The 26,170-nt window shown below is 43.3% G+C and overlaps 1 protein-coding gene and 1 long non-coding RNA gene across 2 annotated transcripts in view; one reads left to right on the top strand and one right to left on the bottom strand.

Moving 5' to 3' along the window:
• SLC38A4 (solute carrier family 38 member 4) overlaps positions 1-26,170 on the top strand; it is a 222,491-nt gene that overhangs the window by 235 nt on the left and 196,086 nt on the right. The gene's annotated exons all lie outside the window — the stretch shown is intronic.
• Positions 1-26,170, bottom strand: part of LOC144818211 (uncharacterized) — a 195,626-nt gene that overhangs the window by 73,951 nt on the left and 95,505 nt on the right. The gene's annotated exons all lie outside the window — the stretch shown is intronic.

Here is a 26,170-nt window from a genome sequence, read left to right as displayed (position 1 = left end):
AACACTGCGAGGAAACCTGAACTTGGAGGCGGAGAGATACACAGGCGCCTGCATCAAATGAGTTTTTGGATGTAAGAATAACGAGCGTGCCTTTCACATGAAACCTTTACTTCTGCAATTCTGCAAAACCCGGCACGAGAACTGCAGCCCAGAGACGTGCTGGCTGCAGAGCATGGAACGGGTCTGCCTGTAAATATGTTTATAGGTGCACACCCGAGCAGAAGCTGCCGCCAATGCAGCAAGCAATGTTTTCTAGGTAGATGCGCCCGCTGCTTGCTGTATATTTTCTGGGGTGCTTTAAACATGTTTATGAAGTCATTGATTCTATCTGCTTTTCTACGTGCTTTGAGAATCTCAGCTAAATAGCGCCGCTAGACTAAGGATACTATAGGGCGTCCAAAACTCACGAATTACGCCTCTGGTGTGATATTGCTCATAGTGCATCTGTTTGCACGTTTTAAGGAATCGAATTATCGGCTCCCCTTGATTGCAAAAACACAAAAGTTTTCCATTTCGTCGACCGCCATGTAATCTCCCACTCCTCGTACTTTCAGACAAAAAAGGGCTCTACCTTCACACGTGGAATGCAGCTTTTCCGGATCATTGTCGGGGCGCAGAGGGAATGCTGCCATTCATTTGTGAAGAGCTCTAAAAAGTCTAGTGCCGATCTGACTGTGTTTCTGGTGCGTTCGTTATTGAATCTGTCGGGTGTTCGTGCTCTATCGCTTCGCTGCACTCTGCGCTGCAGAGACAGTGACAGTTTTGAAGCTTCGTCCGAGAGCGAAGGATGAAAGCTGAGTGCACCCCCAGGGGCGCGGCCCGATGCCTGTGCAATGTCTAAGATTACCTTGGCATAGTCCATGTGCCTGGCTCCAGGAATATGTCTTGCAGTATGTGTGTTGGGTGACAGAGTGTCTTGGGCTCGTATGCAGTCTCATCCCCACATTGTGTCCTTATCGTTGTAATGTTTGACTCTTCAACCCCTAGAGAAAACCTAGCAGCCCTCACCAGTGCAGATGCTGTGCTTCTAGCGGCCAAGCTTATATTTAGATATGTCTATCTATATTGAATATCGTGGAAAAAGTTCAGTACGTGCATGTACAAGCTGGCCCAGCTATACGTTGTCTATACATACCTTGCGTCAGCTCCTGTGCAACTTCATAACTCTCCCGGTGTCGCTGAGGCGCGCGCGCTCAGTACTAGGAGCAGGTACAGGCCTACGAACCCACAAGATTGGGATGGGTGAGCAGTTACATCCGTTCTTCATACTGTCTCGTGTGGATTGGTCGCTTAACGTTTGTAACAAGAGCCTTGAGTCCAGTATGAGAGCCATTGTGCACCAAAGCGCTATGTAGCGCTGTGCTCGAAGAGTGTTTACGGCCGCACAACGCCCAGCCCTTATTTTAGGAACGCGTTGCTAGCTAAATCACTGTACATGAAAGGTTACAGTGAGCTCGCCCCTGCAGACACCCCTTGGATTTTAGCCTAAAGCACGCAGGGCCTCTGGGGCCATGGGTATAAGCTGACAAGTGCAGCTGTGCAGCCAGGGTTTGAGGCCCTCTTCTGCTATTGCTACGAGGCCTCCTTAGGACACCTGTTGCAATTTGGCGCGTGCTATGCGTGGCTCCATAAGGCTGCTGCCTATAGGAGCCTACATTTGGCACTGGGTTATGGGAAGTGATACTACAAGCCCCAGAATCCAAAGCGTTGTTGACGTAAAAGCGAGACCTGGCCCAGGGATATTTGACATCAGTGTGTGATTAATGCCTTTTGCTAGAGAGGAGGCCCGAAGCACAAAGTGCAACCAGTTTGTTTTTCGGGCAAAAAGCCACACTTGGAGGTTAAGCGGGATTCATTAGAGTGATTTCAAAGGGTGGGTGAACTGTGGCAGTTGTGCGCCTGCACGCGAACACAATGAAGGCCTCTCTGCTTTGCTCAAGCACGTAGTGTCCTCTCCCAATTAGAGAAGCCGAGAACAAGGCCGATGGAGCGGCTGGTACCCGGGGTCATCGTCTAGAGCAGCCCTCGCAGCACAGAGGTGCATGAATGCACGTACACAGGGGCACATATAGAAGTGCAAACCGGGAAGCAGGGTAAAAGCAGCTGTCAATATTAGTAAATGTGGGGGGCAAAGAGGAATTGAGGCAAGGAGGAATGGAAGGCATAGGACAAGAGCCAAGACCAGGCTGACACGTCTGTACTGCTTGGAAAGTTTCTGTTTTAGCAAGTTTCCCCTATTTTACAAATGAAGATTCAGTAGGTCAGTGAGTTAAACCTTCACTGCTGACCTGTCAGTCTCATGTTTCAATCTTGTCAGGCCTGGTGCAGCCCTTCACCATTCCAGAATCAATAGATTGAGTACCACTGAACTTTGAAACAATAGCTCGCTGTTTACAGCAATACAAGATGGCTGACACTGTAGTAGAAAGCACTCATCATCTGACTGAAGTCAAGCCATACAAAATAACAGTAATATCTGCTGATATTAAATGTGGCCGTCCTGGGTGGTGATTGCTCCAGCAGTACCCCAGCTATCCCCAACAAAAGGTCCTTTGTTTCAATTGTCACACCAGGGGTGTGCTGTGTTTCTGGCAGCCTAAGAAAGTTCTAAAGCAATAGAAACCAAATTGGGATGTCCGAGCAGTTGATCTGATCATTTCCTTCTTAATGAAGTGTGCTCTGTAGTTGCACAGCTTGAATTAACCTACTTAAGAATAAATTGTATTAGTTTAAATTTGAAAATACACATCTATATGTCTTTAGCACAATTTTCTATTATCATTTGCAGTTTTGTAGCATGCACTATTAACCAGGAGGGTATCCAGGTACCGAGCAGGTGTGAGTCTAGTCATACCTTGTGCCTAGTCAGAGAACCCGAAGACCAGGTGTTCAGCTTCTTGTCGAATTCAAGAAGTGAGGAGGAGGCTCTTATGTGTGGCGACAGGTTGTTCCATGCTTTCAGAGAGATGTAATGGAAAGGGGTTGACTGCCAGATCTGTTTTTTCTTATGATTGGTATTTGCAAGTAGCAATATGGATGAGCATATATGTCTGGAAGGTTTGTGAAAGCAGATAAGATTGTTGAGGTATGCTGGGCTAGTGTTATGTAGTGCCTTGAAAGTGAGGGTGAGGAGTTTGAATTGTGTTTGTTTGTGAATTGGGAGCCAGTTGCGCTTGTTTAGGTGTGGAGTGATGTCGGTGCAGTGTGGGAGGTTTAGATGGATTCTCGCCACCGAGTGCTGAATGGTCTGCAGACTTCTGGTGTTTTTTGTTGCTCCTGACATAGAGGGTGTTATCATAGTCCAATTTGCTTGTGACCAGGTGTACATTATGGCATCCCAAGGGGCTGATTGAGAGTCATTTGAAAGTCTTCCTAAAAACTTTCAGGGTATGGAATCATGAGTCGGTGACTTGGGCAGTCATGTCGAAGTTTCTGTCGTTGATGATCCAGATGTTCTTGTCATTTGTCGGCCTTAGCTCTGCTGACCATCAGGTAGCATCCCTTGATAATCTGCTGTTTCTGAAGATCACTATTTCGGACTAGATAGTGTTCAGATTTAGATAGGTGTTCTTCATCCAGTGGGCGATTTGAGTCATGCACGTATTCAACTTGATCTGTGAACTCTCCATCTTCTCCATAAGGGAGAGAATGGGTTGTGTGTCATCAGCATAGGAGAGGGCGTTAATATCGCGAGAGCTGATGGTGCTGGCTAGAGGGATCATATAGGCATTTAAGAGGATAGGGCTCAGGGAGGATCCTTGCAAAATTCTGCAGATGAGGTTGCAGACGTTTGAGGTGTACTGTGCCAGGCTGATTGACTGGGTCCTTCCAGCGAGGAAGGAGCATATCCATTGGAGAGCGTGTTCTTGGATTCCGATGTTGTGTAAGTATTGGACGAGGATGGGGTTGGAGACTGTGTCAAATGCTATGGAAAGGTCCAGGAGGAAAAGGGCAGCTCTGTCTCCTCTTTCCAGAGTAATGCAGATGCAGGGTTGGAGTCGTCTATAGGACTATCAGGCAGTACCTAGTGGGCCGGTCTGAAAGTTCAGTGTGTGGACTGTTTTTTTTATTGTTTTTAGACCTGTTTTATGGTCAGCTGAGCAAGTGTTTACTATTGATTTTCATGATATTGAAATAAACAATTCATACAATAAGCCTAAATCCATGCAGTATTTTATACCTTGCAAAACAGTTATATAGCGCGTCTTTACAATTTCAAAACTGCCCCAATTTGCAAACATGGGCCACTTTTTTTTTTAGCTCTCTAATTCACTGATAAGGGCCACTTTTATTTAGGTGCCCAGGCCTATTTTCTTCCCCAGTCTGACCGTGTGCAGTTGTCAGCTGTGGTAGCGATGAGGGTAGTTTCCATGCTGTGGTTGGGTCTGAAACCAGACTGAGTGGTGTCAAGTAATTGGTGGTCGTTGAGGTACTCAAGGAGGTGTCTGTTGATGATTTTCTGTAGGACCTCGGCCGGGAATGGCAGCAGGGAGATTGGTCTTTAGTTGGCGAGCGTTGAAGGGTCTGCAGAGGATTTGGTCAGCAATGGGAGAATAGTTGCATGTTTCCAAGCACCTGGGAAGGTTGCAGAAGAGGTGAAGGCATTCAGAATGGGTGTGAGTATGGCGCTGAAGTGTTGCAGTCCTCTGGAGTAGGATTTGTTGGGGAAGGGGTCCAAAAAAGTTGTGCCAGTGCTTTTAGTGACTTCAGATATCCAGGCTAGTATGCAGGCAAATGCACATTTTGTTCTAATTTTATGGGCCTTTGGTTTTCCCTTCCCTTCTGATTATATGTTCCTAATCATCTTTAAATGTCTTGAGCATCACACAGTATGTCATACATACACACACATGCACACACACAAACACAAACACACATACACAAACACTTAATCGTCTCTCTCTCGCTGAGAATTCCATTCATATTGTGGAAAAATGGCATTCTCCCAGCCTCCCACACCATGCCACATGTCTCCATAATGTGAGCTTTACATGCAGATGCAATCAGGCACAAATGCACACGTAAGGTTACCATAGTGAGAGCTACATACACTGAAATACACATCAATGTTTGACTACTAGTCCCCATCCACAAAGATCTTCGGCACTCTCTATCATTCAGTCTCTTACAGATACACACACCCACACACTGGTCCATAGTGATGCTACATATATTCACATACACTCCCAAACGCACTGTGGGAAAATGTCACTCATATTGTGGGAGGATGACATTCTCGCACACACTCCCCGATCACATCTTCTAAACGTGAGCTCTACATGCAGACATGCTTTCGGTCTTTTATCACAGAGGTAGAAAATAATTGTTTTATTTAATGAACACAATTTGCTGATAATTATTTTAATGATTACTGTAGATTAATTTCTATGTAATACCTTTAAACCCTTCTTACGATTAGCCCTGAAGGGAAAAACATCATGAAATGTCAAACCTGCATTATTAACTTTGAATTGAGTCAAAGTTGTCTCGTATAACATTAAGGCTCATACTGGCAGGGATCTCAGTGACAGATTAAAGTTAGAGATTCAAGGGCTAATTTACAAAGAATAAACCCAGATTTTTGAGTCTCTAAAACAGGGGTCTCCAGCCTTTTTAGTAATAAGAGCCACTTATGCTCAATGAAAATCATCATGATCTACTAACATTAAGGGGCCCATTAGGATGGCAGGGGGACATTCGACCGCCCGCCACCCTAGTGGTGCTGGGACCAGCCGCCAGTGGTGCGGCGATTCCACACCGGCGATTAGGATGCCACCGTGGCATCCTCTATTCCCAGCAACGCCCACCACAATGCTGGGAATGCACTGTGTGCATTGTCATGCACAAGGTGACAGGCACCGCAAGGTGCCTGCCACCATGTCCATGACAATGCAGGGGGGTACCATAGGTACCCCTCATGTGCACCCCCCACCCCTATACCCTGGGGGCCCGCAACGGGCCCCCGAAAGCAAAATCCGTATGCCTTTCAGTGGCGGTGTAAAGACTGCTTCCCGCTCCCATGCTAATATGGATAGCAGTGTTTAGCAGACACCGCCACCATATATAGCCCCTTTTCCGCCCGGTCGACCGGCGGAAAACTGATGGATGGTCTTTCCGTCCGCTGGGGTCCCCCCTCCATACTAATATGGCAGGGGGAAATGGGTGGTGGGCAGGGTATGATGTAGAGCGTATCGCCACCGCCATGCGGGCGGTGGCGATCCGCCCTACATCCTAATGGACCCCTTAGTGTTTTAATAGTGACCACATCAAGCAAGATAATATTACTGGCTACAATATACATGCTGTGAACATCTCTGTGCATCAGATACGGTTGCCAGCACTAATGTAAAAAAGGCGCTGTGTTGTCTACATAAGTAACATAGAATGACTATGGCTGCTGTGCCCCTGACACAAATGTAATGAAGTTAGTTATAAGTATCGCCAATGCCACATGATTTACCACTCAAATATCAGCTTTTAATACATTTTTTAAAATTGACAGTTTTTCTCCAAACATCAATTAAGAGTTCTGAAAATACACATTTTCTTTTTGACTGCACTCAATTTTTTATGCTTATTTCAATTCAACTTTGCAAAAGCTTCTAATTTAGTAGGTTGGGCCGCACATAGAAGAGCTACTTACAAGTAGCTGGAGAGCTACCAGTAGCTCACAAGCTACTTGTTGGAGAAGCTTGCTCTTAAATCTGAAAAAGTCTCTAATTATTATGTTTGCAATTCACAAACTATTGCATGATTGTGAGAAAGGCCTCAATAACGATCTTATGGGAATGTATATCTTCTGCATGCTTACGTACTGTAGGCATCATAAATCCACACTACTCAAAATAATTCTTTATAAAATACCCAGGAGAAAGCACTACAAACTTCAATGTTACACATAACTTTGGACTGGGCAAGCTAAATGTTACAGCGAGTAAAACAATCTGGGGTAACACTCAATTCCAATACACATATAACATCAACTTTCAAACATTTCATGCGTATAAACTCTAGGGAAACCTATGGACCAAAACACAAATGCCTAACCAGTCATGCATAGTCAACAATATCCACACATGTACATACCTTAAAAACATGAAAAAGTAATTGCATGCCTAACAAAGATCTGCATGTTTATGCAGCGCCATGAAAAATTTGATACGAGTGCCTACAGATTAAGGGTGTGTATCGTATGCATTCACATATAAGGTTTGTGGAACTCACTCGGTACAAACCTCCATAAGATCCAAAGCTGAACTTTATTGAAGCTGCTTTGTTAGATACAAATCAGGCTAACAATGGGGAGGGCCTGTCATGGCCAATGACGTCAAATGCACATACCCACTTTTCCCTGGAAAGGCTGGTTGGAGGTATGGTTTCATGTTGGGAAAGTATACTTATTGTTGTTTCAATATTTGGATGTACCCTCAAGCTCTTAATTTAAAGGAAACTTACAGACATTTTGCAACACATCTCTGGTCCTCAATGGCGTAACATAGGCCCCTGCATTCCCTGGAATGCATGAGGGCACCCTCAGCACAGTACCATGATCTGAGAACTCCTGACTGAGTCTGGAAGGGGGCCCCTCCATGTACCCTGGGGTGGGGACCTTCAAGTTTCGTTACACCACTGCTGGTCACCTTAGCCAGCCCTATGTTAAAAGCTGAATTTGTGGAGTAAGTTTCTTTGACCCCGTATGAAGGAATTGCAATGAACCCCATTTTCACAATGTGAGTGGGTCAAGACAAGGTGTATAGTGATAACATATTTTAGTTCTAGTAAAATGTTTGCTTGTTTTGATCTTTTTAAGCCCCATGATTGGTATTCATCCCACTGGCATAAGTTACACAAGGCATAAGTTACAAGACTTTTCACCCACTGCTATTGATGTCAACACCTCTTTTCATATCTTGCCAATGGACTGCTTTGCTGTCAGGGAGAACTCATGCAATCACACACCAGAAATGATTGTGAGCAGTGACCTGTACAGAAATCCAACATTTATCACACCATTTTGCACTCTGCAGAATAATGCTGGTCTATGCAAAGTTATGCTAATACTCGATATTGCACTGCATTTTGAACTATACGATGTTGCATATAATTTGTTGATGGTTAGAATGACTAATTTTAGATGTTAAAAATTGGGTCCCTAGTTGGAGGAGGTATGCACCCTGTCCAAGTAGGGACCGCAATTCTAATCAGGTTGAGTCAGTCACACATTGAAATCAGCCCATGCTCACCCTCTGGTAGCGTACCACAGAGCAGTCAGGCTTTTCTAAGAAGCACTGTGTAAAGCATTTGTGCATAAGTGAATAAAGTAACACAGTGAAAACACCACAAAAAAGACTCTTCAGTGAGGTATGAAAATATGATCTCTTTCACTCTTCAAAACAAGATAAAAACAGTAGGAATCCAATTAAGGCATCTCAAGTTACAAATACACCAAAAGTATACGATGCTGAAAGACCCCTTGCGCTTTCAGTAGAGCCTTTATTAGGCTGGGGAGATGACAGCGATCCATGTCGTGGATAGGGAATAGTCTTTCTCCCCAGATCAGCATTAAGCAATTCTTCCAAAGTTATTACAGTTAAAATGCAATGACAAGTTTGTGGGAGACTGATCTACTCACTCCGTTCGGGCCGCCCGTGAGAGCTCTGGTGGGTCTTGTAAGTCCTTGAGTGCACAGTACCTTTTTCAGGGTATTGCAGTGGTGTCATTGGCCTCGGGTGCCGTTATTCTGGAGTCTCCCCTTGCTGGATACGATGCAATGATTAGAGTCATGGAGGGCAGATGCTGGTCTTTCCTTGATGGTTTCAGAGTGCACTGGGTCACACTGGGCTGCTTTTGGGCGATGCAGCTTCAGTGAAGTCAGGAAACACGATGGTTTACTCTCAAGCATGTAGACACAGCGGTTCTTGATCAGAGCACTGCACTGATGCATGTGGATGCCCAAAAGCGGCTGCCGACACTCTGGAAAAGCCCAGGACTGGTTGATGGCAAGTTAGGCAGAGTTAGACTCAGATTAGCAGAGCCTAGCAGGGGTTGTTTGTGCAAATGAAGCCTTTGATGGCCCCGAGGTTTCCTGAAGAGTGGTCAAGCCAACAAGCCCTTGGAGTTATTTAGGTTGTAAAAGGATGTAGAGAACAGGTCCAGTCCTTCTCACCACCCTGGTCAAAGGCAGAAGGCCATCACAGCAGAGCAAGTAGCAAAGTGGCAGTCCCTCCTGTAACCTGCAATCAGCCGGCAGCAGACCAACACAGAACAGCAGTTAGCAAAGTAGCAATCCCTCCTATAGCACAGCTCCTCTTCTTGGCAGTCTCCTTAGGACCCCAAAGTGAACTAGTTAGCGGGGTCTTAGACCCAATACTTATATTCAAATGTGTCCTTGAAGTGTAGGTGACTACAAAGTAAAGTCTTTATGGTGCAAAAGTCTCCTTTAAGTCTAGTTCTGTCTGCCAGCCATTCTGTGGAGGTGGATAAATCAGTATTTTGAGTGAGGCTACCTATTCAGGTGTATGTGTCAGCTCCTCCCCATCCACTTGCCCATGAAGAACCATCAGTATGCAGATGAATGCAGCTGCAGCTGACTGTCCTGCACATGTGGCTGTCTAGAGCAAATGCACACAGTGAAACTGTCACCCCACTCCAGATGTGTATTAGAGCTAGGCTGTAAGGCACACAAGAGCGCTAAAAGCAGAGAAATATCCACTTTCTAAAAGTGGCATTTTTTGGATTAGTAATACTAGATCCAACTTTACCACTAAAGAGGATTTGTCATTACCAATCCAATGATATAAAATATAAAGCACCTACTCCTATGCAATCAGGAATTACACTTAAAAAGGGTATTTAAGGAATTCTCAATGTTGACCTATGAGAGTAGCAGGCCTCACAGTAGTGAAAACAAACTTGGGTGGTTGTCACTACCAGGACATGTATAACAAAAGGGTACACGCCCTACCTTTTGCTTACCCAGCACCCTGCCCTTACGGTTACCTTGGGCCTATCTTAGGCTTGACGTATTTGTAATAAAAACAGAGTTTAAGGTTTGGCAAGAAGCTGGAAATGCCAAGCCAAAGTGGCAGTACACTGCATCCACAGGCCCTGCTGTGGTAGCCCTGAGTCAGATTTTAACTACTTCTGTGGGGGCACAATCAGTGCTGCAGGCCCACTAAAAGCATTTGCTTTACAGACCTGGACATACATGATATACATAGGGATTTATAAGTTAACAAATATACCAATCATATATAAAGCAATTGTCATCCCATTTTTAGATAAGAGCACATGCACTTTAGCACTGCTCAGCAGCAGTAAAGTGCTCAGAGTACTAAATCCAGTAAAAGTGAAGTAAAAAACAGAGGAGGAGGAAGGCATAAAGTTTGGGATAACCCTGCAAAAATGGACATTCCCAACAGTAGAGTTTGCATTTCTCATAAAATAACACTATTCCACAAATATGTTTAATTCTAGTGATCATTATTAAAGGGTCAAATTAGCCAAAGTGTAACTTTTTCCAACATTTTTATAGTGTGGATGTGGGTTGCTGCCATCATAAATTTTGTGTAGGCTTTTATCAAAAATGTATAGGATTTATTTGTTGTTGAAAGTCTGCTATGTTTTAATTATTCATAAAAACAACCTGCGAAAAATTGTTTTGCAAAAAACAACATGGGCAAAACCTCACTGTTCACGGTAAAATTGTTGTGCAAACACATTTTTTGTAGGACATTTGGACTGTGTGCAAAGTCTTGCGATACCATAAAGTGAGAAGCTTGTTAATTTAGTAAAACTGGGTCCGATATAAGTTTGCGTAGTGTATAGCAGCACCACTCAATTTAAATTTAAAATGAAAGAAGGACAGGAAGAAAATATTATTTCAAGATCATAGAGGAGCACTGTTACTTTAGGACTGAAGTGGAACCGTGCAGAGACGGAATATCAATTAAAAAATATTGAGTTGCACAAATATCGAGTTGCAAATATCGTGGGCCAGAAATATCGACATACAGATTCTTGTAGTCAAGAATATTCATTTAGGTAAGTAATATCGATGTTAAAAATATCAGTGTTTAATATCATTTGCAAAAATATACTTGTTAAAAATATTGTTTGTTTATTAATGTTATGTATTTTAGTATATATTTTATATGTATTTATTTATACTTTTTTTGTATAAGAATTGTTTGTATTTTTTTTATATGTGTTACATTTTTAGTAGTTATTAATTTTTTTTGTTCCATTTTGCATTTTTAGTTCCATAGCGGGTTGTGGGTTTATAGGGGAATAGGGTTGGTAGTAATTTAATTATGTTAAATGTATTGATTATTTTGAATGTATTAATATTTGTTTAATTGAGATGGTATAGTGTTAAATGTGTAAAGTAATGTATTATTAATTAATGAATAATTGGTTGTTAATTAATGTAAATTAATTAATTGGTAATTAATTATGTAATTGTGTAATCAATTTTAGGTGTGTGTTGTGGTGTTTAAAGGTGTTAATGGTGGGAAAGAATGTTTTTTTATTGATGAATTAATAATTGGCTGTTAATTGATTTTTTAAATTAATTGGTAATTAATTATGATAATTGTGTAATTCATTTTAGATGTGTTGTGGTGTGTATACGTGTTAAGGGTGGGAAGTTATTTATTTTTAATTGCTGAATTAATAATTGGATGTTAATTAATTTTAATTAATTAATTGGTAATAAATTATGATAATTGTGTAATGAATTTTAGGTGTGTGTGTTTATAGGAGTACGGGTGGGAAGTAATTTGTATTTAATTAATTAATATATAGTTGTTAAATGATGTTATATTTGATATGTATTTTGGGTAATTGTTTAATTTTTTGTCTGTTGTTTTTACTTTTATAGGGGTAAAGAGTGGGTATTAAATATATTTTAATTACTTCATTATTATTTGTTAATAGTAATAGTTTTAAAAATCTATAAATCCCTCTTAATTGGGTTTTATTATTTTAGAGTTTAATTTAGGTGTGTGTTGTGGATATCATAGTGTTAAGGTGTGTGTAGTCAATTAATGTTTATTCGTTTTCTTTTTAATGAATAATATTTTTTAAATTGATTATTAAGTAGGTTAATTTTTGGAAAAAAATGTAGTTAAAAATGTTGAAGTTTTTGTTATTGGTGTGGTGTTATAAGGTAGGAAATACAATAAATACATTTATGCATTCATCAATTTATTTGTTTGTAAATATTTTCTATTTTAAAATAATTTTGTTTTATAAATGTATTTATTATTTTATATTATATATTAATTGTAGTTTTTTATATGTAATTAATATTAACATATTTTTTATTTGTATATACTTAATATATTAGATTTTTCATTTCTAAATATTGTTTATTTTTAATATTTTTTTATAATTTAATTTTTTAAAATTTTTGTTTTAACTGAGTGTGAATAGTAATTTTTGTCTCTTCGCTATCCAAAACTTTCCCTACTATTGCACTCACTGGAGTGGGAATGGTAATATTTACCCCTCCGCTATCCAACACTTTCCCTACTGTTGCACTCACTGGAGTGGGAGTAGTAAATTTGTACCCGTCTGCTATCCAACACTTTGCCTCATGTTGCACTCACTGGAGTTAGAATAGTCATTTTTACACCTCCGCTATCCAACACTTTCCCTACATTTCACTCACTTGAGTGAGAATAGTAATTTTGTCCTCTTCACTATCCAACACTTTCCCTACTATTGCATTAAATGGAGTAGGAATAGTACTGTTTTACCCCCCTGCTATCCAACACTTTCCCTACTGTTGCAGTCACTGGAGTGGGAATAGTAATTTTTACTTCTCCACTATCCAACACTTTCCCTACTGTTGCATTCACTGGAGTGGGAATACATGATTTTACCCCTCTGCTATCCAACACTTTCCCTACTGTTGCACCCACTGGAGTGGGAGTAGTTCGCATGAGGCGATATTCCTCTAAAAAATTGTATTTTCAGATGGTCCACTTCTTGCTTCCGGTGTTTCTTCCTCTGTGTCGTTACTATTGATTAATTCTGTCGCACTTGGTGTTCCAGATATTTCATCTATTGCTTCACCCGGTGGCAGTTTATCATATAAATGGTCATACTTCTGACTATATGTCAGAATTCTGCCACTCTCGTAGTCACAACAGTTTCGATGTAATTTGCGTTGTTTACGCGCCTATATGTCATCCTCATATTTTTTGAGTCTGCTTTTGAGATCCACTATGAATTTACTGATGACTTCTTGTTCTTTGTGTTTCTTAAGGTCATCCTCTAGGGCTTTTAGTTCTTTTATTATTCCCTCTCTATCCTCCCAGGCATATTTTATAAGAATCATCAGCATCTGTTTCGAACTCTGGGCTGAATTCTCAGCTCATTCTTGCAGCATTTTCAGATTGGGGGATTCGCAGGAGGGTGTGGTGTATATGCGGAGGCCACGTGGTACCATTTCCTTTTCGACATAGTCTTCCAATGATGTTGCTTCCCACCATTTCAATGTTTCTGATTTCTTCAATTTTTCATATATTCTTAGCTTTTCTTGTAATGAAGTGTCTTTGGAACTGATTTCCTTGTTCACACTCTGATTTTTGGTGGGCACTCTTGAGAAAAGGCTCAGGGCAGTTGCACTCCTTTCTGTATCTTCTTTCATAAGTGTTCGATCGCTATGTGTAATAGCAGGAGTGAATAGTGCGGAATGTCTGTAAATATCATAACATTAGGTACTGTGTGGCTCAAAACAAGTGGTAGGTAAAAGAAGTCCTCTATTTCTCTGTTAAATATAGAGAATCCTACTGCAGTTAGTGCACTTTAGCGATATTGGTGGCACAATCTCTCTCTATTTCTTTCCTTTAATAGTATTTGGGGAGGTAGGGCGATGTTTTGCAGACAACAGTTTTCATGTATTGTTCAGTTCGCATTCAATAGCGTAAATTCTCCTAATACGTGAGATTGTCTAATTGTTTCCAAACGTTCAAATGCTATATGGCTTCTATGCACAACCGGTTAGAGAAGTCTGCGCAGGGTAGACAAATTCAAGAAATAATGTACACCAGACTTATTCATCAATACGCTCACCTACTATAAGTGCCGGTTATCTACACCAGAGCATGTCTTCCGTGAATCGGTGTTCAGTTTGTGATCCTGATAAATATCGTCACTAGTGATATTAGACAGTATTCACTAATATTTCAAGTGCCCATTGCCTTCACCTAAGTACGCCTTCCGTAAGTGAATGTCTGTTGTTCATATGAATACCCTCCATACAGTATCCATGTTGCAAGGGTGCTATAGGAAACCTCCGGGGGAGCAACCCGATCCCTGCCATAGAAGCGTGGCGGAGGGAACGACCGGCGTCCTCCGACTTGTTTCCTTAACACACACCCCCCCCGATCGTCCTGCAGTTTCAAAGTACTCACCTCTGGGAAGCACTCTCAATGTTCTCCAATTCACGCTCCTTCTCCAATTATTTCCGATTGTTTTCGATTCGCCTTCTCCTCCGCAGAATTGAGGTTTCGTGCATCAATAACCGCCAGCCATGGGAGACTCAATTAATTTTCCAAACACGAGTTGCTCCTTCAGTCTTCCCTCGCCCGAGGTAGGAAGATCGTCGCTTGTCGGTGGAGCACACCAGCATTTAGCATTTCTCCAGAGTACAATTTAGATGATCACATATAAAATATATATATTAGAGTGTTTCATCCGTAACACCACGCTCAGGCAGGATAGATGAATACGGACCCAAAGTTCTTTGTGCCAAGGTATTTTATTTAATCACCCTGCATCACCGCCACAACTCGTTTTAGCCGCACCTGGGCCTTGATCACATGACGCGTTACATATGTTTTACCAGGTATTTAAAGTGCTATTGCAAATTACAATCAGGTGCTTCCACAATAGACAGTGAAGAAATACTTCCACAAACACGAGCATGATGCATGACATGTTGCCAGTACAACCGTGTCTAATGACTGCGTTCTATTAATGAGACAGTTAAAATGACCAATCAAAACTTTCTGCTTGAATGCAAATGGGGGACATATGCATGTAAAATTATGTGTAATAGGACCAACAATATTACAAATGGCATTTAAAATCTATAAAAACATAAAAAATGTAAAAAAGCTAAAAAAGCCAAGATAAATACCACAATAGTATAAATATTTTACGAGACCCTCAATGTCCAAATTAAATTGTTGTTGAGTCAAGATATCCTGTCAATATTACTAGATATGCTTGTTTTACCAGTCGAGTAAAAAAAGCCAGATGTACATATGCATAACAATGCTCAAGTAAACTATATATATATATATGTATTATATATAATATATATATAATATATAATAATATATAATATATATATATATATATAATACATATGTAAACTATAAAATATATATATAAACTCATGATGCTTTTTGAAAATTCAGCTGTGTCATCTGTGCAGCCACTGAGCTTACCATCTTGAAACTACCTGAGGAAGGCGGAAGCTGAAACGTTGTAGTGGAAATATATTTTTGTTCTTTGGTGGATCTATCTGTTTGAGTCACTTCTTTCTTATATATATATATACATATATATATATATATGAACAACCAATCCTGCTTCCTCAGAACCAACCAACGAAGTAGGCACGGACACGAGGCTGTAAGAATATGGTTTCTTTAATGAATCAGGTCATTCTCAACCCGGAGACACGAGAGACGCGTTTCACCTGCACAGCAGGCCTTGTCAATCTGATTAGCGCCCTCTTGCAGTAAGTATATATAGTGTGTTTCCCTCTAAGGACAATAGTAAATACTGAAAAAATACTTTCAAGTTAAATACATGGATGTATGCAAATGTACACAGTGTGCTGGTTTCGCAGCTAATATGGCAGGTAAGACAACATCTAACTATATATGCTGGGCACAATGCTCAAATCACATGATGTGGTTCACCTCGACATACAAAGCGTTAGTACAAACAAATGCAAAGTTAAACTTCATGACAGCGGCCTTTAAGGGGACATTCAACTATAGAAACCTGCGGCGCTAATCACTTGTGATATTATGCCATAATATTCAATACTCAATATGTAGTAATAATTAAAAATGAACGACGCTGCTGCAAGACATGGTATTACTTTGGCTCAAATATTGCTTTTGCTCAGTTCGTGGGTGTATCCCCGGTAATTGAACTCCGACCTCAACTCCAAATAAATGTTCGTGACTGCTTGCTTAAGAAATCTGGAAATGCCTTGAAGCCACAGGAGACAGAACAATGGTGAAAGCGACACCGGGACTGCATCATAGTTTAATGCCTGAAATGCAAACCTCCCAGCGCGTGCCTGTCTTCTGATCGGGACTGACAATCCCATAATGCATCTTGGCCAAAATACATTCGGAAGCAGTTCTCGGGAAAAAAAATTTGTGAGTGACTCAGAGTTATCCACATAATATTCCGGGGTCAGAGGGTAAAAGCATAGGTCTAACGAGCATAAAATACCTTCATTTAGAAATCTAAATCTCAGTGTCAATAATGGACCAGCAGCGCCGAGTATATATACAAACAGGCACATACTCAGGGTGGAGGGGGACCGGTGAATGAAAGACTCGAATATCCCCAACAGTCCTCACCGCATCTGCGTCAGCTTCCGCGGTGCCCGGTCACCAAAGGGCACCAGTCTTTTGGGCAAGGCATTTCTAGCACGGGAAATGCTGACCCCGTGCTGGCAGTTGAAAAACCGCCCCGCTCCAGGATCGAAGACTCCCCACTCTGTCATCCCTGTTCCTCTTCTTGGCAGCTCCTCTGGGGGCTCACCCTTTAGCACTTCCGTACTCCTCCAACAAAATGCGGTCATAGGGAGAGCCACAAAACGACCAGTGTTCCTTGAACAGCGTTAAAGACCGCAAACGCTGAATTAAATGAACAACCAATCCTGCTTCCTCAGAACCAACCAACAAAGTAGGCACGGACACGAGGCTGTAAGAATATGGCTTCTTTAATGGATCAGGTCACCCTCAACCCGGAGACACGAGAGACGCGTTTCACCTGCACAGCAGGCCTTGTCAATCTGATTAGCGCCCTCTTGCAGTAAGTATATATAGTGTGTTTCCCTCTAAGGACAATAGTAAATACTGAAAAAATACTTTCAAGTTAAATACATGGATGTATGCAAATGTACACAGTGTGCTGGTTTCGCAGCTAATATGGCAGGTAAGACAACATCTAACTATATATGCTGGGCACAATGCTCAAAACACATGATGTGGTTCACCTCGACATACAAAGCGTTAGTACAAACAAATGCAAAGTTAAACTGCATGACAGCGGCCTTTAAGGGAACATTCAACTATAGAAACCTGCGGCGTTAATCACTAGTGATATTATGCCATAATATTCAATACTCAATATGTAGTAATAATTAAAAATGAACGACGCTGCTGCAAGACATGGCATTACTTTGGCTCAAATATTGCTTTTGCTCAGTTCGTGGGTGTATCCCCGGTAATTGAACTCAGACCTCAACTCCAAATAAATGTTTGTGACTGCTTGCTTAATATATATATATATATATTATTATGTTTGTGTGGTTATTTTAAAAAAAAGTGTATTTGTTATATTGTCTTAAAATGTATATTCAATTTTGGTTATTTTGTCAAAATTAATATTAATATGTAATATATATTATTTAATTGTATATATATTTAAATCAATATTTTATACATTGATATTTTTAATTCAATATTTTTTTACTTACCTGTGTAGGTATGGGAGTCGATATTCTTGTATTCCATTTCTCTTTTTCCGATAGTTTTACCATCGATGTATTGGTCATCGATATTCTGTCAGTGAACCGATCCACACATAGGCGTTGAAACATTTCAGAAAGTTGTTTATCGCCTATGTTTGCAAGTTTGCTCCCAACTAATCTGGCATATATTGTGGGCTGGGAGCGGGACCCGTTCCAAAGTTAAGGTGCTCTTTGTGTGAATATTCTTTTTTTCTGAACTCGCTTCCTCTCAGATGGGCATGTGCAGCACTTGCAGCCTAGTTGAGAAGTACATCTATGGATGCATGGCAGCATGGAAAATTAAGTAAATAACTGTAAGACCCACAAAAAAGGCGCAATAGTCTTTCGAAATGGAAAAAAAAATGCTGCATTACAGAGAGGATGATTTGCAGCCCTGAGGTCATCAAGTTTATTTTAGATTGAATCTGCTATGTTATGGACCCAAAAAACAATGAGGCTGGGATACATTTTGGCCATCCCATAGAGAGACTGCGTCATAAATATAAAAAGTTTTAAGACACTGGAAGATAATGCTGAAACTTAACTTTTTCTGCTCACTACTATCTCAAAAGATATGCAACACCTCACTAAGAATGTACAATAAGAAATATAGGCCTAATATAGAGCTGTTGATTTCCGTATGACCTTTGAATGAACCAAAGAAAACTTGACCTCGCCTCATATCCCGAAACAGAAGCCTGAATTTCAAACCAGAATTGAGACTCACCCCGTAACTTGCTATAACATTAGAAGTGCCTTTTTGAATATGACGGGTCTGCATTCTATCACTGTACCTTTTATGTCCACTCTTCGGACAAAGCACCTATCAGCAAAGACCATCATTTGCACTCAGGGGCAGAATCAAAGAAAACTGTGATGTTTGTGTGATCTAAGCTGTGATGCTTTATTCTGAAACTAACTAAGACTGCCTCGAAAGAGAATTAGCTCAAATGGTCATTGTGAATCCAAGATAAAAATAAAATATAAAATATTTTTTCAAAAACTAGCACATCTTGTCAGAGACCAGGGACAGAACAATGCCCTTTTAACAAGGAATTAAATATCAGATTTAATGTCGAACTCTATCTAGAAGCTCATAAATGTGATCATGAAAATTACAGAGCATTTATCAAAGAAAGGGGATGTAGCCTTGTGGCTAAGTTTTAGGCAATGAAGCGTTGACACTTGGTTTCTAATCTTGTCATCAGAACATAATCAAATTATTTTTATTATTCTAGAAAACCCTTTTCTCCTTGTGTCTCGAATAGTAAATAAGTGTGAAATAAATATATTAAAAAAACACCGTAGAGGGTGTTGTTCCAATTATTTTTTCCCATCCGCAACCTGTTTTTTTAATAGACAATTTGTGAAACAGTGTTAGGATAGGAGCAACATGCGTACTTCCCCAAATACTTGAGGTGTTATACAGATGTTTCTTTATAAATAGTATGGTTCTATTGATTGGTTCTTAAAGCAATACATGTTCATGCAGGTTTTAGATCAATGAACCCATTGAGGGGCATATTCTCAAGGTCATATTGCCGAGTTAACGGCACTTTATCGCAGCCAAAGTGGCGATAAAGTTATCGCCCCATTCACAAGCTGGTGTTAACTGCCCATATCACCAGTTTACCTACGATAGCAGCCGCAAAAACATCGCCACAGATGACCCCCGCAACTATCGCTAATGAGATGCAGAGTAGGCATTCCCGTGCCAGAACCCGTGACAACACCACTCCGCAATATTCTCAACGACCAGCCAGATCCGTGGTGAAAACCCAAAACAGGCGATAAGGCATGTGAGCAGCAGGAAATGAACACCTGCTCTGACCTGTTGTAACGTCGGATGGCAGCCTGCACCAGAAAAGGGAGCCAAGGCCAGAGCCACACATGAAGGCCAACAGATGGCATGGAGCCACTGACCATGCTGATGAGAGCCCCAACAGGCCCACAACACCCACTGCCCCCTCCCATTGCCCACTCCATGCCCAAAGGGCCAACCATCCTCCACAGCCCGACCACCAATGTCCACAGGGCTGATGGTACTTACACAGCGGACAACAAACATCCCACCTCAGGCAAAGCTGCTGGCCGTGCTGCACTTGTCGGCCCCCAGTACTCTCCAACCAACAACCGCCAGAGTCGGAGGAGTCTCACAGCCAGCCCAATAAAAGTTCCACACAACGGTTGTGGGTGACATCATCAGCTTGGTACCCCACTATCTATACATCCCCCACACTATGCAGGAGCAGCTGGGGACCAAGCAAGGCTTTTACACCATAGCTAGCTTCCTGCACGTGCAATTGACTGCACACATGTCCTACTTGTGCCCCCTGGCAACACTGCACACAATAACCGCAACAGAAAACAGTCATTCAATCAATGTGCAGGCAATAGTGGACCACCTGGAAATCTCCACCAATGTCGACGCCAACCACCCAGGCAGTGTGCATGATTCCCACATCTTTCAATAGTCCACCATCAACCAGTGCTACCAGGATGGCACCTAAGGAAATGCACTGCTCGTTGGTAAGTACCAAATGAACACACCACACACCTCGATGCCACAATCATGCTACGCACATCACTGGGGAATGCGCATGTAACTAACTCACATACAACATGCCAAACAACATGCCCAACTACCAGACACAACAGCACAACTCACTGTGGGAACTTGGGCCAGCCATGCACAGAAGCCATCAACGGCATGGCACCCCAGCCACACATCAGCAGATTGTGGGGAGAGGTGGGGACCAGGTATGTGCGAAGGAGGCAAGTTGCCGATGAATGAGAATGTACACAATGCCAAGTGTGGTGTGGATGTGATGGCCAGACTGCAGTATGCAGACCACACACATATCCATGTCGACATACGCCGCTCAATCAATCAATCAGTGCATTTATAGAGCGCACTATTCACTCGTGAGGGTCTCAATGGGCTAGATGGAGGAGTAGAGTGCTGCTACTGCTCGAACAGCCAGGTTTTGAAAAGTGTTCTGAAGGTCAGCAGGACCTGGGTCTGTCGCAGGTGGATGGGGAGACTGTGCCATGTCTTGGAGGGGAGGTGGGAGAATGATCTGCTGCTGGTGGCCATCCGTGGATGCGTGGAATCCTTCTGATTCCGGTGGTGATCCATCTGTAGATCTTGCGGAGCATGCAGAGTGTGTTGAAGCAGGAGGAGGAGACGGCATTGACTTGCTGGGTCATTGATAATGATGAGTCCAGGATGAACCCCAGGTTGCATGCGTGGTCAGTGGGTGTCAGTACAGCTCCCAGCGTGGCCAGCCACCATTAGTCGGCCCAGGCGAATGGGGTGGGTCTGTGAATGAGGACCTCCATCATGTCTGAGTTCAGTTTCAGGCGACTGTTCTTCATCCGTTCATCGATGGCCTTCAGTCCTTCCTGGAGGTAGGTTTTGGTGGTGGTGGGGTCCTTGGTGAGGGAGAGGATCAGCTGGGTGTTGTCGGTGTATCAGACGATGTTGCGGACGTGCGATTGGATGATGTTGGCGAGCGGTGCCATGTAGACGTTAAAGAGGGTCGGGCTGAGGGATGATCCTTGGGGTACGCTGCAAGTGATCTTGGTGGCTTCGGATCAAAATGAGGGAGGCAGACTATCTGGGTTCTGCCAGTGAGGAAGGAGGTGATCAAGTCCAAGGCTTTGTTTTGGATCCCGCGTCATGGAGGCGTGTGTGAAGGGTGTGGTGGCAGACAGTATCAAAGGCGGCTGAGAGGTCCAGGAGGATGAGGGCCACGGTTTTGTCTTTGTCCAGCAAGGTCCTGATGTCGTCGGTGGCAGCGATGAGGGCAGTTTCGGTGCTGTGGTTGCGGCGGAATCTGGATTGGGACGAGTCTAAAGTGTTGTTCTCCTCAAGGAAGTGGGTCAGTTGCCTTTTGAGAATCTTCTCGATGAATTTTGCCAGGAACGGGGGCAGGGAGATGGGCCGGAAGGTCCACTGCACTGCAGTGGACAGTGGACGCAACCATGTCACTCCAGTCAGTGGGGAGAATTGCGGAACTGTAGCTTGTTATGTTCCCCCCCGTAGGCGTGAGCTGGCCCTGCATACGGCAGGCCAGCATAGGGGTGTGAATAAAAGGTACGTGACTCTAGGCGTGGTCCTCTTCTGGATTGCCCAACATGTCTGCCAGGGTGGCACCTCTCACATCCCCATCATGAGGCCGACGCCATCGCTGTGAGTGGGTTTGCCTGCGACCCTGTGCGCCTGCTGCACCCCGGGACGCTTGTCTCCGAACCAGCCTTGCCCGACCCTGCACACCCAGGCCCTCAATCCCCATCTTCCGACACAGGTGTGTGTCAAAGAGGGCCCACCGTGTGCCGATGCATGCTCCAAGCTCAAGAACCGCGACCCTGGCAACCTGCTAAGACCATCACAGCCTCCACGAGCAAGGCCCGCATTACTCCTTTCTCGTTGACGTACTTTACCGGGTCACACATTTTGAACTGAGTCTTGATTACACTATGGCACAGGACGATGTTTATGGTTGACTTGAAGTCACTATACTCCATTCCATGTGGTGCCATCAAGTCAGTGCATACAACAAAACAAGTGCCAATACTGCTCATTGCTTGACTCTGACTCAACTTAAGATGAGTTCCATGTCCTCATCTTAATGGACCACTCTCTCAGTCCTGAGATATATCACAAACAATGTTTATTATGTTTTCAAATGATTTTGCAATTTAATTATCTCTTTTTATATCTTTTTATACATCAAACTCTGACATTTGAGATTCTCTATTCAAAACAACTTACTAGCTACAATTCAAAGGAGTAAAGAACTCCTATTACTAAAACCATATGTGAATATGTACAAGAGGGTGTTGGAAGACACGTGCGAGTGGTGCAAGGGGGACTTACAGACTCACTAAAAAATCATTCATCAAAAAAACCAACTAGATTTTTACCATGCAAACAACGGAAAAATATGTAAGGCAAGGTAGTGATAGTTGTGTTTACAACCTCGTTTTGTAATTGACCTCATTTTGTCATTTTCTCCTGATTTCTTCTGGTCCTACGTTTTAGGCCAATCTTTGTTGTAAATAACATGAATGGATTGAATTTGTGATGGCCTAAGTCTCTCATCGTATTCAAAAGAAATTATAAAGAAGCTGTCATTAATTTCTTTCATATCCTGAACCTAAGAATTGACACTAGCTTAGGGATATCTTATCACACACAACTATCACTACCTTACCTTACATGTTTTTCCGTTGTTTGCATGGTAAAAATCAAGTTGGTTTTTTTGATGAATGATTTTTTAGTGAGTCTGTAAGTCCCCCTTGCACCACTCGCACGTGTCTTCCAACACCCTCTTGTACATATTCACATATGGTTTTAGTAATAGGAGTTCTTCACTCCTTTGAATTGTAGCTAGTAAGTTGTTTTGAATAGAGAATCTCAAATGTCAGAGTTTGATGTATAAAAAGATATAAAAAGAGATAATTAAATTGCAAAATCATTTGAAAAAATAATAAACATTGTTTGTGATATATCTCAAGGACTGAGAGAGTGGTCCATTAAGATGAGGACATGGAACTCATCTTAAGTTGAGTCAGAGTCAAGCAATGAGCAGTATTGGCACTTGTTTTGTTGTTTGCTAACGTGGCGTAGCCTTACTGCGCTTAAGCCAAACCCCCTTTTGTTCTTGACTATCAAGTCAGTGCATAGCATTCCAACAACACATGTCTGTGGGCCACTGCTGACCGCTGCCTCCGGCCTACACTGCGGTCAAGTAGGTCACCAATGTGAGACTGTGTCTTGATTTAGCAATGGCAGAGTTCATATCATTGTACCGCATCATCGCAGACTGTATTCCCTCTCAGCCCCAGTGCCACTAGATCTCTTCCCAGACATTCAAGGACACTCTCTGGTTGATTTATGGTGACGTCTGAGTCAATGGACTGAGATGCTGTCTTCATCCTCATGTAGCTGACACCAAAATGTTGTTGGAAACTAGGCTGTAGCACTCCACTCCCAATTTGCTGCTCCTGGATGGCATATGCCCTCTGCATCATGCCTGGGAGGACACCTTCCACTGTCCACCGCAGCCCTCCGCCACATTCCCCTTGGACATCAATGAGGACCCGCTCAGTCCGCAAGGCCCTGCCTCAGTGCAACCCAAGGCACCGCCCGTGGCGGAGTGCCTGTGCCGGCCGCCTTGCATCCGGGGCCACTAACTTTGTGCTGGTCAAGTCAGGGACCCTTTCTTCTGAGATATTGGATGGCCTCTGAGACGATGGCCTTTGGGTCATTGACGACATGTGTATGTAGCCCTGCACTGTCTGCTGCCTCTGGCTTCAACTGCGGACCACCGGGGCTCACACATCAAATTGAGTCCAGACCGGCATGAATGTCGCATCACTGCAGGAGGCACACGGCACCACCGCCAGGTCCACCTCCAACCGCTAAATGCCAGTGTCAAAATGGTCATACTGGCAGACTAACGGTGTTGCTCACACTTGTCGTGGATGCCATCATCTGCCTGATTCCCTGCTCAGCACTCCAGGTGCCAATAACTCAGTGCACCACGAGTCATCATCCATCACTGTTTTGGTTTTGTGCTGTGGCAAGTTCACACAGCAATGTCTCCTCAGGCAGTGCGGTAGACCTGGGACGATGATGGGTAAGACGATGCAGGTGTGACTCCCCCCACTGCAACTGCATCAGGAATATCCCGAAGGGACCCAATCCTAGACATTTTGTTCACAGGAGCGCGCTCAGCTCTAGTGCCCCAACCTCAGTGCAGTGCAACTCACAGACACTTCTGTTTGGTTATTGGGTGGCCTCAGTACTTGCTCCGGGTACCACCATAATGCACTGCTGTTGTCTCTATAATGCTGGTGTTTACTGTTTCCATCTTCATAGTGTTCACTGTTCAAGTTGTTGCCAGCACCAACCACTTTGTGAGGGCTGGCTTACACTCACCCCGCACACATCCAGAACAGGCGTCACACTACATGTGACCCTGCCAATAAAGGTGCCGGGCGCATGAGCCCGTAGTAAGTTCCACAAACTATCTGCGCGTGTTTGTGTGGCAATGATGTGTGCATGTGGGCCCCGGGCTCTACATTTCATTGTGCTTTGTACAGTGGACGCAGGCATGTCCTCGAAGGCAGCGTGTTAGTGCTTGGACATGTAGCTTTGTTGTCAGCCACTCATTACGTAAGGGGAGTGTACTGGGCCATCGTACGGAGGTCCAGTGTGGGTGTGTGAATGGTAATTCCAGGGCTCTGGGCGTGGTTCAGTACAGGAAGTGTGCACATTGATGTGTCTCTGACGCAGTGTGGGTCTCCTTTGTGGGGTACAGGTTTGCCCTGATGGGACTTGGAGACCCCGTATTTAATGTTATTCGGCTTCCATGAGCCCTGACCCCACCCGCACCTGTTTGGCCAACTCCTTTGGCATTCTGACATCTGGCATTTGTATGCGATGTGTGCCTCGGTGGCGTGTTGGGTGTCAGCCGTGCTTGCAGGTGCTTCCTGCTGTGTGGTCTGTGCAGGGTCCGGGATCTCCTCTATGTAGCTTGTCTGCCCTGGTGGTGGCTTGCCTGGGATGTCCATGAGCTGTTGAAGGGCGTCGGTGTAGAAGTTGTGGTGGTCCTTTCCAGCATCACTGATGGGTTGTCTGGTCTGGTCTGCTGGAAGTGTTCTTTGTCCTTCTGCAATGTGAAGGGGAGATGCGTGTTGACATGTATGTTCGCGCATTGTTCTTGTTGACATGCAGACTGTATGACAATGTACAATGTGACTGTTTGGGCGGTGTTGCCAATTTGATATGGGACAGTGGACTTTTGGACTACGTGACGGATGTGAGGTTGTATGCATACGTATGAATCTAACAGTTTCCTGCTCTGTTCGATGTGCTTGGCCTGTTTCTGCGCATGAGCAGACCCTGTTCTGCAGTGTCGGTGTTGCACTTTGTACAGCATTGTCGTGGGATGTGCTGTTATTGCTATGTGTGTGTGCTGCAGTGTGCCACGGGGATCAGGGACATGATCCAGGGTCATTGTGGGTGTGCAGTGTGCTACACATCCTTGTACATGTGTGTCATTGTGCCCATCTCTCCCGTCCCCCCAGTCCCTGGTCGTTGCTCACCCTGATGATGTTGTGTCAGGTCCTCTTGAGCTGTGCCCGGACTCCCACCTCCTTGCACCGTCTCCACCTGATGACTGTGGCCTCCATTTCCTCCTACTCCTCCTGTGGTGCAGGACTCCAACTTCCTGTCGCCGTTGCTGCCTTCCTGTTGGCAGTGGGTTTGTGCTTAGTGTGGCTTTTCACATAATGCAAGCGCCTCTTGCCCTCCTCCACACTCCGACTGCATTCACGTTAGTCTTATTGTGGGTCAGTTCATGGTAGTGTACTGTCACC

Source organism: Lissotriton helveticus, chromosome 1_1, assembly GCF_964261635.1.
Source record: "Lissotriton helveticus chromosome 1_1, aLisHel1.1, whole genome shotgun sequence".
Lineage (NCBI taxonomy): Eukaryota > Metazoa > Chordata > Amphibia > Caudata > Salamandridae > Lissotriton > Lissotriton helveticus.
The sequence above is the reverse complement of the archived record's forward strand: the minus strand, read 5'-3'. Positions and strand labels throughout refer to the sequence as shown.